General features: G+C 41.7%; 1 protein-coding gene across 1 annotated transcript in view; it reads left to right on the top strand.

Moving 5' to 3' along the window:
- Window positions 1-13,237, top strand: part of si:dkey-44g17.6 (guanine nucleotide-binding protein G(I)/G(S)/G(O) subunit gamma-12) — a 33,481-nt gene that overhangs the window by 5,590 nt on the left and 14,654 nt on the right. The window contains exon 2 of the mRNA XM_034582712.1: window positions 5,013-5,077. The gene's annotated coding sequence lies outside the window, so the exon portion shown is untranslated. The remainder of the gene's footprint in view (window positions 1-5,012; window positions 5,078-13,237) is intronic.

Here is a 13,237-nt window from a genome sequence, read left to right as displayed (position 1 = left end):
GTGTGTGTGTGTGTGTGTGTGTGTGTGTGTGTGTGTGTGCAAAACATTAGTGTACTTTTTGAAAATGTCAATATGATGTAACTGGGTTTCAGTACACAAGACAAATCGGATTGAAATAATTTGATGCACTGAATGACTAAATGAATGAGAACTCAAGGACGGTTGGTAACCTAGTGAGCAAGCAGGACAGAAACCGCTGATGACGCCTGTGTCAGTGTTATTACCTTGATGACATCCCCAGCCAGTGAGTGTTCAGATGTTGTATGTGCAGAACAACACATGTAAACAGTCATTGATGTCATATTCCCTGTTAAGTGCTCGACCTAATTAGCTCCCATAAGACTACATTATTGTCTAAACTGAGTTAACTGTGACTCTCCACCGCTCTGCACTGGACAGAACGGTAAATTATGAACTACACAAGGCAGAAAGAGGTTGCTTAGCAACTGGAATGCAGCAGGTAAAACATCTTTGGTTTCATCTCCATACAATGACAGACCCCTTAGTGTTGGTCTAACAGACGAACAGTTATTCTGCGATGGTGTGATGTATTTCTGTGTCATATAACCAACACAGCTTTGCTTTAGATTGAAATAAATCAGACATGGTAGTTTCTCTCAACACATCAACACAAGCAAATCCAATCTGTTGTTTACCCTGAACATATGACTAACTATTCTCACTCCCTGTCCTGCAAACTGGCTTTTCTTTAATGCACTGAACTTTATTAATTCAGCTATAGGGTCGCGGAGCAGTAAGTAACTTTTGGTTTTAAATACCCAATCAATTATTTTCTGAAAATGTGGAATTTTTTGTATTTTATCTCAAACAAATGAAGAAGAGCTGTTGTTGTCCTCTGTTCACAGACATGGCCTATGCAAGCAAACCATTTGCAGTATCATAAAACATGAACAAGGCGATAACTTTATGTAATTGATTACTTTTCATTTGAATGGAAGCAGCAACACCAGTTGTGTATAGCCTTTTGGGCGAAAAAAAGACAAATGTTACTTAAATGCACTAAACTACATCTTTCATTATTGTTCTGATGCATTGTCGCCAGTTCTCATCGACCTCCTTCCAGCCTCATGCAGTTTTTGTATTGAGTGAAAAAGCTCTTATAAACCCTCTGTGCATTTCCAAAAGACAGACAGACGCTGTTGACAACTAGCTGGAGAACATATTGAGCTTTTAGCATCTTAGCAGTTGTTGGATACTTAAACATTGCAAACAGGAAAGTGAATATTGGACTTTTATTTGCCATGTGGCTGCTATAGACTCTATATGAAGATGGACAACATGACAGGTCCCCAATAGTGAGAGTATAGCATATACAACAGCCACTTGGCTGCAGTATAGGTCATAACTCCTGCCTCATCCATGTTAGTAGATAGGACAATGACCAAAATAAAAACCCGGAATCTGTGAGCCTTGGATGACTAGATTTAGTCAGTGTACCTTTCTGTCACTAACCAACCTGTTTGCCTGCGTGTCCCCTGCCGGTTCTCTCACTCTGCATGACTATAGTCTTCAGCCGGAGAGACGTAAATCGCTGAAGCAGAGATGATAGCACGATAGCGAGTCATGCAAAAGTCTGCTTTTAGCAGTTGTCAGTGCTTGTTCATGTGGGATTAGCTTTGACGGCAGGGCCAATGGTAGGGGTGGGATGTATTTATGGCATTTTTTCAAGTGTAGCCTGCTCTTTTCCTTGATTACCAATACTAGCTTTGATTAGTTATTTGATGCTATAAAAACAGGGTGAAATATCATGATTGCAATTGGTGGAGCGTGTGCATCAGTGGGACCTTACTATCGAGGTTCAATTCCCCGATCACTACTGTACAGACTGGTTCCAAATAAGCAAGATGGCAACATTCAAATCCTGGAAGTCTCAACTACCTTTCTGGATTGATATTTTTCTCCATGTTTATTTACAGTCTATGGAATATGTTCATCGCAACAACTTAATAACTTGATATGTTAATTAGGGCCCGAGCACCTCCGGTGGGAGGCCCTATTGTATTTCGAAGGATTTGTATTTCCCTTTTGGGGCTTTTTCAGGGCCTAGACATGCTCAAATTGTTACCAAAGTTTGCAGGGAATTCAAAACCCCAAAAAGTAATTGTATTCTGGAGTAATTTGAAATGGCCGTGGAAAAATGGCTCAACAGCGCCATCTAAGGAAAAGCCCCTCAGTCAGCTTTCGCCGATCTTCACAAAAATCGTAGCCCAGGTGTATCATGACCAGACAAACACAAAAGGTCAGAGGTGCAATTGGAAAAAAGCAACAGGAAGCCCGCCATTTTGACTTTAGTGGCCATATTGGCCATTTTCCACATTTTTACTTTGATGTACTTGTCCCAGGGCTTTCATCAGATCAACTTCATATGGGGATGAGTGTCATCACAACAAGATGGAGATAAAAACTAACTCAAAGATCGATTTTTCATCACACGGTGTGACTGTGGCGTGGCCTCAAAGTTTGATTACACGCCATCAAAACACGAAGTTCTGTATCTCGGACATACAAGGTCCAATCGAGTCCAAACTAGACATGTAAAACAAGAGTCCCGGCCTGATGACATCTACACAGAAATTATGACTTCAAATCACAGCGCCCCCTGGTGGAAACAGGAAATGTCTTGTTTTTTGCATGTCTTACACTTGGAGGTATTCCTCCTCACCCACTGCCCGCAGCCATGTCAAACTGTATCAAATGGGTCTCAAGACATTGATAATGTAGGCATAAGATTACTGTGACTTTTCGTCAAACACCATAATAGTGGCGTGGAGTCAAAGTTCATCGACTCGCTGTGACACACGAAATTGCTGTAACTTCCGTGTTCATGGGTCTATCTCCCTCAAACTACATTTGTGTAACAACAGCCCCCCCCCCCCCTGCAGACATTCAGATGGTTTTAAGGAATGGGCGTGGCAAAATAACTGACTAGCGCCCCCTAAAGGGCAGCCCCGGCACCACGATTGGCCGACATGTACAAAAATCTATAGGGACATGTGTCTTTTCATAACAAACAAATAAGTCTCTTGGATAGATATGCTAGACCAAACAGGAAGCCCGCCATTTTGACTTTAGTGGCCATTTTCCACATTTTCCACATTTTTACTTTGACGAACTTGTCGTAGGGCTTTCATCAGATCAACTTCAACTTCTGGGAATGTCATCTCAACAAGATGGAGATATAAACTAACTCGGTATTTTTGATTTCGTCACACGGTGTGACCGTGGCGTGGCATCAAAGTTTGATTACACGCCATCAAAACATGAGGTTCTGTATCTCGGACATAGTTGGTCCAATCGAGTCCAAACTAGTCATGTAAGACAAGAGTCCCGGCCTGATGACATCAACACAGAAATCATGACTTAAAATCACAGTGCCACCTGCTGGCTACAGGAAGTGACTTGTTTTATACTTTGATGAACTGCTCCTGACTGCTTTACAATATACAGCTCAAAAGAGCTCAGTCAAGTCATTGGACCATGGTCAGAATTGTGACATTTCCTCAAACCGTGTAAACATTGAGGTGCGGCGAAGGTTCATCCTTTGCCAAAGGACACGATGTTGTCATAACTCCAGTGTGCATAGTCCTATCACTACCAAACGTCTGTCTCATGATCAGAGACCAAGCCTGAACAGCTCTATGTGTCAATATTTCCTCAGTGTCATAGCGCCACCTACTGATTCGCCATGAAACAGGAAGAACTACTGACCTATGATCACAATCCTGACCTGAACAGCTCCATATATTAATATTAGTTCAGGGTCATAGCGCCACCTACTGATCAGTGTGATAATTAAGTTGTTGTAACATTGTCCAATTGACACAAAATTGCTCACGCTACATCAGAGCCCCTACTTGAACAGATATATTAGTCTGTAGGTAATAATAGTGATGGCGCCACCTACTGGCAACAGGAAGTAAGCTTTGTTTTACAACTATCATTCGATTTACATAAAATGTTCACAGTGTGATGTGCAATTGATAGCGTGGACCGTAATGAGCAATTAGCAGGCAAGGATCGACATCGCGTGACGGACGCAGGAAGTGAAGCGTTTATCCTTGCCGCAGTGCGCAAAATGCATTGCAACGCAGAGACGTGCGCTTGGTCATTGATCGCTCTCTCCACCGACCGCAACAGGCTTCGAAATGCGTGTGCTCGGGCCCGTCAGTGCTACAACGTAGCCCTAGTGTTGTGTTTATAGCTTCTTTCACTGCTTCATGTGTCTTCAAAATTATTATTGTTTATTTAATAAATGATAATATACAAAATGAAGTTGGAATTTCAAACATCCTCATTCATAGTTATCTTATCTTGAAATCAAGGAAGTTTGCTATATAAAATCTATTGATAACTCGTATCTGCAGCTAAATGCTCTTATGCAAATTCTCCTTCATGTATATATGAGTGTGTGATAGATTGGGCCTTAGGAAGAGGGAGAAATGTGAGTGCTGCGGGCGAATAAACAGTTAATGTTTACACAGTATTTTTGGACCTTTACTTTCTAGTTCTCACCATGAGGCCCCACCCCTGCTTGTTGTGACAGAGAGTGTGAAGACAAACAGAAAGATCTCAGACCAAGGCACTTGCCATCTAACTGGTTTCACTGGAATGTGGTAATGAATGCAAATAGAGTGGAGGCCAGAGAATCTCCGCCCACAGCTGATTAGGTCTGACAGTGCTCTTCTCATTTTCTCTAAATGACGAGGAAAACTGGTTTCAGTGGAGCGATCTTCGATAAGCTCTCACAGTCGCCTGAGAGGACCAATGAGAAATCTAAAAGTTTCTATATCCAGATTATCCACACTAATTTGTCAGTGTTTCTGATTAGTCTAAATAAGCTGATTGTGTTGGAACAGTTTTTCCCACACTCCTGACTCCTTCTCTACAATGAAAAACCAGACTCTCTGGCGTGGAAAACCCATTTCAACATTTGAACTGTTTGGCTTGCTGTTGCAGTAATTTCATCCCATTTCCTTTGCTTTTCTTTCCAGATTTATGCTGCTCACAGAGACTGTGGTGCCCCAGTCCCTGCTCCTTGAGATCTTTTCCCACACAGGTCAGTGTCCATGTTGAAGAAGTGTTCTCCCATTCAACGCTGCTGTCGCTACCAGTGTCCCCAGCCTCTACTGTAATTGAGAGAAGGCTTAGGTTACAAACATTGCTTCACCAGTCGATACATTATTAATCAGAGCTGGTCCCCAGTAAGTCCTTCATATCTCCAGTCACACTTTATGAGCTGCCTTTGAGGTGCTGCCCTCTGCTGGTAAGTGTACAGTGCTGTGTTACTAGGCTGTTATACTTTGCATTTGCTGGTAAATGTGGAAATTGAAGTCACACTGGAAGGTTATTAACCCTCCAACAACGTACCTACTTTCTTATTCTATCGTACTGTTCGAAGATGACTGTTTTCACGTGTACTGTGGTATCCTTGGGTTTTACACATGACTTCCTGTTTGTCTTGTCGAGGACTCTTCAGGTGCAGTTTGAATGAAAATTGTGTGTTTGTGAGGCTGCAAGGTTTTTGGAAAATAAATAGCTTTCTCCATTATGAAAAATGTGCTGCTGAATTGTTGAGCTTGAGTTTTCCATTCTTTAAGGAGAATATTGAATTGCTGGAGGGTAACTTCAATGTGAGGTCATGATACTAGATTCTATTGTTAAAGATACTATAACATGCAGTTAGTGATTTGACTTAGATTCAGTCCCTGATGTATTTCTTTGTTACCCACACCAAGGAGGTAACTAAGCGTTTGTTTGATAGATAGCAGGATATGCCAAAGATACAGATTACCACAATAAGATGCTGTAAAGAGCCCATCAGGGCTGGATTCAGGAATTTTCACTTTCTTCAACATTGTGAGATAGGGCACTTTTCAACATTTTCATTGATTTCTTAGACAATAATTCATGGATCTCAATTAAGTAAAATCTGGTTTATTATAGGTTTGATATTTCTGATCGAGTTAAATTTGATGCAGATCAAAACAAAATCCGGATCTAGTGAATTTAAATATGGTTTCATTAGGGGACGGATGGGCCTTGCCAAAGGTATGACTGGGCACTGGGTACCATTCTAGAATTCTGTTAATTGCAGGAGGACCACTTTAATCTCTATCCACAATATTAAATTCTATTGGTTTGGATATTTTGACATACAGTTTGAATAAGATTGAGCCCCGGATTCACTTCTTGTTTCAAATGGAGTTGTGAGGTGGAAGATGCTTCACTGAGCCTCAGACTTGGGATTCCTTAAATGAAATATGAAATATCATTAATTGATTTGTTATATATTTTTAAAGTTATTTTATGCCTTCATTTATGTGTTTGCACTGAAATCTAATCATAGCAGAAGGGTTGGTCTCAATGTTTCATGTCTGTTGTTTTCAACAGTTAAAACCGTTCAACAGTTTGTCCTCAGATGAACTTCAGACCTGCAGCACTGCAGTTTTCAGAAATGAATCTCTCTTAGACTTCATGTAGCTGCTAAACAAATATTTGCCCTGGTAGCTGCTATAGAGAGGTCTGTTAACCACACATACGAACCTGTAATGTTTTCACTCAAATTATTGTTAGTACATGATGTGAAAAACCTCTCCCTTTATGTTCAGGAGCAACAATGACAATTTTTAACTCAATTCACTTCATGCTCTAACCCCTTTTTACACGTGTTCATTACAACAGGATGTTGCTGATACTAAGATGATACAGTTTGAGGACTAATTACCTTTTTTTTCCAAAAAAATGTCTTAAACTAATATCCATATATTCACAGAGAGTTGTTGGTCACTGTATTTGTTCCATTCCTAATTTAGTTCTAATGCACTTGTAAGTATTACTGGACAGAATCCATCTTCCACTGGTACTCAAAGCAGCTCTAACTTCGATATGTAGTTTAATTCATATTTTGTTCCTAGTTCACTCAATAATATAGTGTTTTGTAAGATCCTCCACTTATAGTGGAATTTAGAGAAAATGGGGATGACGAGGGTGAAGTTTTGAAGCTGCAGGTTTCTATTATTTTACTGAAGCTTTTCCTATTGTCTCTTATCATTGAATTGCTATATCACTATATCATTCAGTTTTATTTATATAACTTACCTGCCTGTTAATTCCCTGATGTACTTAAATATTTTGCTATTGACAAAGGTGATATTTTGTAATGTACAACTGCAAGAAAATAAAATAATAATCTGAAAGTAGCAAAAAAAGAAATAGCGATGATCTCACTTTGACTTTGGAGGATGCCCACTTGACGTGCTGACACCTCATATAAACTCACCTCTTATGTTGGGATCGTATTAGAAAGAGATGTCCCTTCATGGCCAGCATGAGCGGGAGCGTTTACACTTCTTAGGTCTGTAGTAATAAATTTACTCCACACGATGGCAGCGTCGGGCAGTCTATTATCTCCGTAACTCAGCTATAAGATCACCCTTTGTCATTTTAGTGCTCTGTCTGCTTTATTGTTCTATACTCTGGTTAATCAAATCAGTAGCTTTAATAGATTACCCTGCACTCTCCTTGCTTGTCCTTATTTGGTTTGGCTGATGAAACTCAAATCAGGAAGCTGCCTATATTTTGAGCAAAAAATACACAACATATCCTACACCTGCTGCTTTTTACATTTTATTGGGATTATAATGTGTGACAGAGATGTGTGGTGGCACATGTTGCATAAAGCAGAGTTCTGCACGGTGAGATATTCAGCACATACTTGAGTGTAACACAATTTAACTCGAGGTGGTATGAGGTGACATCGGGTGGGATAATGACACCCACATTTATATAAAGGTAGGTTGTTTGAATAAAGCTAAATAATGCCGATAACAGGAAGTAAAACTTTTATTGAATCAGCATTAGGTCCGAAAAAAAGCTTCACAAAAACAGTTTGACTGCATCAACATTACATTAGCTCTAATTAAACAATAATCAATTCTAATTGAAAATAATCGGTTCTAATCAAGTATAATCAGTTGCAATTGGCAATAATATGAGAGTATATAATATGTGTTAAACAAAGGCTCTTTCTGCCGCTGTGCAGGTGTGCTGCTCACAAGCTGCAGGGCCTCTATTGTGCTCATGCTGGCAGAAACAAGAGCCGGCTTTCTGCTCAGTGACACCTCTACTGAGAATCTGTATTTGTGGGAAATGATGAATCTTCCCGATCACTGCTTGCATTTTAAAACAACTTGATTGTAATGATCACGTGAGAGGCGTAAGGCTCAGGCTGAACAGAAAAATTTGGGCTCGGTGCAACTTGAGCTGTAGAGTGTCCGGGTGTGTGTTTGTGCATGTGTGGGAGGAGGTTTACACATTTACTGCATTATTCTTTGACACCCATGGCAGATCCCAGGCCTCTTCAGGCATGTCCTCCATCCTGTTTCATACAGTAAGTCTGTGCTCATATATGGGCATCTTCCTTCCTTCTGCTTGGTTGCACTACGTCCGCTTCCTGAAGAACCAGCCCCCGCCTTCCAAATCTCCCTCCCACTCCCCCCATCTTTCTCTCGCTCTCTCAATCTCTCTCTCACACACACACACATACATACACACACTCCTACTCATTTTGGTCAGCTATGGGCAGAGGCGGGAGTGGCTCTTCCTCGTGCAGGAAGTAATGTGGTTAATACTCATTTGATCACCAGTTGTGATGGCTTGCATCCACGACCAGCAGGCCAGCACTGGTTGGTTTACTTTTGTGCCTCTTTTGTTTTCTTTGTGGGCGCAGATTCCATCTGTAACCATATGTTGAGACGGATGGAAATAGCTCATATGTCTGCACGTGAAGCTCTTTGTTTCTTTCATGCCACACATGTCACGCTTTGAAAAAATGTTGGGGAGCAGAAGGAAAAGAAAAAGCCTGTTTGATCTGAAAGAGACGGATCTGAATGTATTCTAGACCTTGTCCTCATGCGCAATATCTTTGGAAGTTTTCTCCTCCGCCCAGGATCTACCGGGAAAATAAAATAAATCTTGGACTTGCAGAGACTTATGTTTGTAATGTTATTTATGCACATGGACCTCTAATTCTGGGAGTTCAAACCAGGATCAGTGTTCACTGTGTGGCCTCCGGGTGCCCTGGATGCATGCAGATACCACTTTAGATTAGCCGCCCTATCTGCACTGCTATAATGTAGACACATGCTCGCTTTGAAGTAGGACAAACTGCCTCATCAAGTTTTTGCTACAGGGCACATAAACTATCAGTAGTGTGTAGCTGGAGCTGGTTCAACCTCTGCATTTGACTTTTATCTTGTTCTTGTGATAAAAAAAATCTATACACACTCAACCACATGCATTTGATTACGTTATGTAGTTGGCACATGTGATGCTTGTGGGAAGACAACAGAAGCCATCCAACGTCAAGCCTGCACGAAACCGTTAGCGTGAATGAATTATGACTGCAGTTTCAGATGTGTAATTACCATGCCCCCCCCCCCTGCTTGTTGCCTCTTTGTGACATATTATCAACCCACTCAACAACTAGGTCACTGCAGATCCTGTTTCCATGGGCAGGATTCTCACATAACTGCCTGCCAGGTGCTGTCCTCAGCTCTGCCTGTGTGAATTGCAAGGAAAGGTACATGCATGTATTGTCTTTTAGCCACGCTAGCGTCATGTCTCTAGGGATGGCCATGTCAGCAGGCCGGTCCGGTCCCAAGAGGACGAATCCTACACATCAGTGACTGTGCACAGGTGTTGGGGAGTAACTACAGCATGTGAAGCTGTTGTAAACCTTCTATGGGTGCAGAGACAGCAGATTCTAAGTGTGTCTTACAGTTTAAAAATGAAAAAGTCTGTGGATGTGGCGTTAGAAAGGACTGAGACTTCCAGATCTATGTAGCCTGTAGATTTTTTTACAATCGAGTTCCAGCAAAATTGACATGACATGCAATTTGTTTGAATATATCAGACTACCAGCCCCTGCACAAGTCCGATGAGGTTGAACACTTGACTTTGCTCAGCTTGTCTGTGGGGCCTCCTCGGCTGCAGGTGAGCCCAAAGATTTGTAATCAGGCAGTCGAATGTTGCAAAGTCAACAGCCATATGTTTTTATTTTCATTAGGCAGATTAGTTCAGGCTGTCTGATGCATTTCTAAACTGTATCGAACAGGCCATTACAGTTTGAATATAAACGTTTCCCCCCACGTTCGACTGAATGTTCAAATTTTGAATAAAGAGTGAAAGCCCCCCCCCCTCTACCTGTGCTTGAAGCTAGCCACTTCTAGCATTACACTCGAATCTCTCACCGTCAGCCGTCTAGTTGCATTGGCGGTAAAGTAGGTTCCAGTTGTTAACAAGGAAGTAATGCTGAATTGGAGAGTTGCTTGAAATCTGGTGCATGCTCCCAGAGGATGAATCCTTGGTCTTCTTTTTTTACTCTAGTATCACAACTTTCCACTAATACCTAACTGCATCTCCAGTTTGTGGTCTTGAGTAAGGTCTCAGCAGCTATTGATTAGATTGTATTACATGTTCATCCATGCTCCCCTGTGGATGAATTCTAATCACTCTGATTAACTTCCTGTGGTTTACAATTGTCACTTCATGATCAAACACCTGCTAAACTACAAACATTCCCATCAGTGCATTTTAATTTCAAGTACGTCCTCACAGAGCAGCCGGGGGAAGGCTGCAGACCAGATTCAGTTCTCATTTGCCATTCTGCAGGTTTGTGCTCAGAATATATTAGAAAGTGCTTGTGCACAGCTTCTCTTAAGAACCCTCTAATCATGACTGCGGGGTCCTGATAATAAACAGTGCTCAGTGCTTGCTTTATCTGTTTGTGTGCTGCTGTGTCCACTTTGAAACACTCCTGTGCCACGTGTCTGCCAGACAAGAATTCCAGCCACCCTGATCTCTGCTGCGGGAGCCGTCCAGGGAATGTCGGCCTCCTGTTAACAAACATAAGAGTCTGGCAGTTAAGAGGGCAAGACCGAGCAGCAGTTGGGATGTCACCCTGCCCAGAAAATCGACCCCGCCACTAGTTACATGCCTGAGATTCTTTTCTACAAGCTGCTCTCTCCTGGTGTGATTTGTTTTTTTCTTTGTAACATTTTCCTCCACCAGACAGTGGCAAAGGAAAATATTTTCCAGTCCAGAAATAAATTGCTTCTAATTGCACTGCTTGCAAGTATACACACGGTGGTCTGTGCCGCTATGTAAAAATGTGCCTTTGATTGATGTTCATTAGGGGTGAAACAGGGTGGTATGCAGCACGCCGTTGCAGCTGCGTTCCATTGGAGTTACACTGTTCTGAAAACAAACCGCTGCAACCGGCCCGCGCATACTTTCCCTGTGAGATCCTGGTCGGTGCTTTGAATGAATACAGCATTATAACGCTCCAAAATGCATGACTGAAAAAGGCGCAGTCATTACTTGAACTTTATGCACCAGACAGGGTTTGAATATCATAGAATGTAGGTCATTGTTGAGGTAATGCAGAGCTTTGGTTTGGGAGCACAAGTTCTTTAATTTGGATAATAAGCAGGTTAAAGTGGCATTAAATTCAATGAGGGAGCAGACTTGTCTCGGCCTTTGTGACCTCATGACGGCATAAATGCTCTCACTCGTGTAAATGATTTACTCTAGCGTGATAATGTGTATTTAAACGTGTTCCGTTTTCTTTGCTTTGTTAACCCATAATCTGGTTTGGTGTTATCAGACAGCTGTCTTTTGAGAGACAGAGACCAGTTGACTTTCAAGTCTTGCAAGAAATACTGTGAATTCATTTCCTGAACTGTGGTAGTTGGTGTGCATGTTTTAGAATTTGCATACAGGCATATTTAACTTCATCATTTCTTCTTTGCAAGTGTAGGCTGTATGCATTTGTTTCCCTTGTTATTTTGACTGTCATAACTTGGCACATTAATGCTAGTTGATGGCATTCCTCTACTACTGCACATGGTGTATGAACTAAAGATGTGCCTATATGTGCATGAGTGAAGGAAACAGAGGACACACACAGTGTAGGCTCCTGCAGCTCAGTGTCCCACCCTGGACTGAATACACACTCACAGGTCCATCAAGTTCAACAGGAGTTCAACCATTTAAGGAGCAACTGAAGTGTTAGTGGAGCCTGGAGGGAACTCCTCTCTGTCTTATCACAAGATGAAAGGTCGTTGTCCCCTCAGCTCGAGAAACTTTCATTTCTAGTTTTCTCAAAATGAAACTTTGGAGATTTCCAGCAACAGCTGTACTTTGAGATAAATGGGAATGTCGGCATGTTGACAATGCAAAATGCTTTAACATGCATAGGTTTAGCAGGACTTATGACTTATTTTAGCATTTTAGCATGCAAACATTTGCTAATCAGCACTTGGCACAAAGTACATGTGTATGTAAAATATTAATCTGCAAAATAACTGTTAAATATAGCTGTGATATAAATCTAGGTAAAACATTTATTTTTAACATGAGGAAGTTTAAAGTGAGATAAATAAATACAAGAAAGTTTATACTAAAAAGTAAAATATTAGTGCATCTGTACTTTCAGCATAAAGACAAATGATTTTTCACAGTTGTTGCATCACAGTGATTCTGGAAAAGTTTCACAGATGAAGCACTTGACCCTCTGGTTTGTTATTTAGATCCGGTTTGGTTGGAGAATAACTTCCAGTGTAAGAGCATTTCCAGCAGAATGCAGGACTAATCTGCCGGGCTTCTCCTTAAATGCACACGTGATTTTTCCGAAACAACTGATTACATTCAGCTCGTAAACCACATGAAACTCGTGTGCTCACTCTGAAAACGTCTCCTCTCTGTCTGCAGTGACCCTTGTGCAGAGCTGGGTGAGGTGGATGTTTGGAATTCCTTCACTCTTAATAATACCTTTTTTTTTCATTGCTCAGAATCTCACTGCTCACCGTGCATATGCAAACTCTCTGGTATACACATGCAGGGCCAAAGGGCGGATTACTAATGCGTCAGGACTGCAGGTTTACAATCAGTTGGCTTCCAGAAAGGGAGACGTCGAGAGACAAAAACTGCAGCCAGTTGCGGGGCCTCCCTAAAAAGGACACTCTGGACATGGTGTCCACCACAGCGGCTATTACGTCCGCAGCCTTGTCCGCAGCCTCCCCCATGGTTGCTCATTATGTGCAGTTTAGTGCTCACTCAGCTCTGGGGCGCTCCAAAGTTCACAGGAAGGAAGAAAAGGGGGGGGAGTCATTCCCGTCACTGAGGTCAGAGAGCTGTGTTTTTCTTCCCAGCCCTC

This window comes from Hippoglossus hippoglossus, chromosome 4 (assembly GCF_009819705.1).
Source record: "Hippoglossus hippoglossus isolate fHipHip1 chromosome 4, fHipHip1.pri, whole genome shotgun sequence".
Taxonomy (NCBI): Eukaryota; Metazoa; Chordata; class Actinopteri; order Pleuronectiformes; family Pleuronectidae; genus Hippoglossus; species Hippoglossus hippoglossus.
This window is presented reverse-complemented; position numbering and strand designations above follow the sequence as displayed.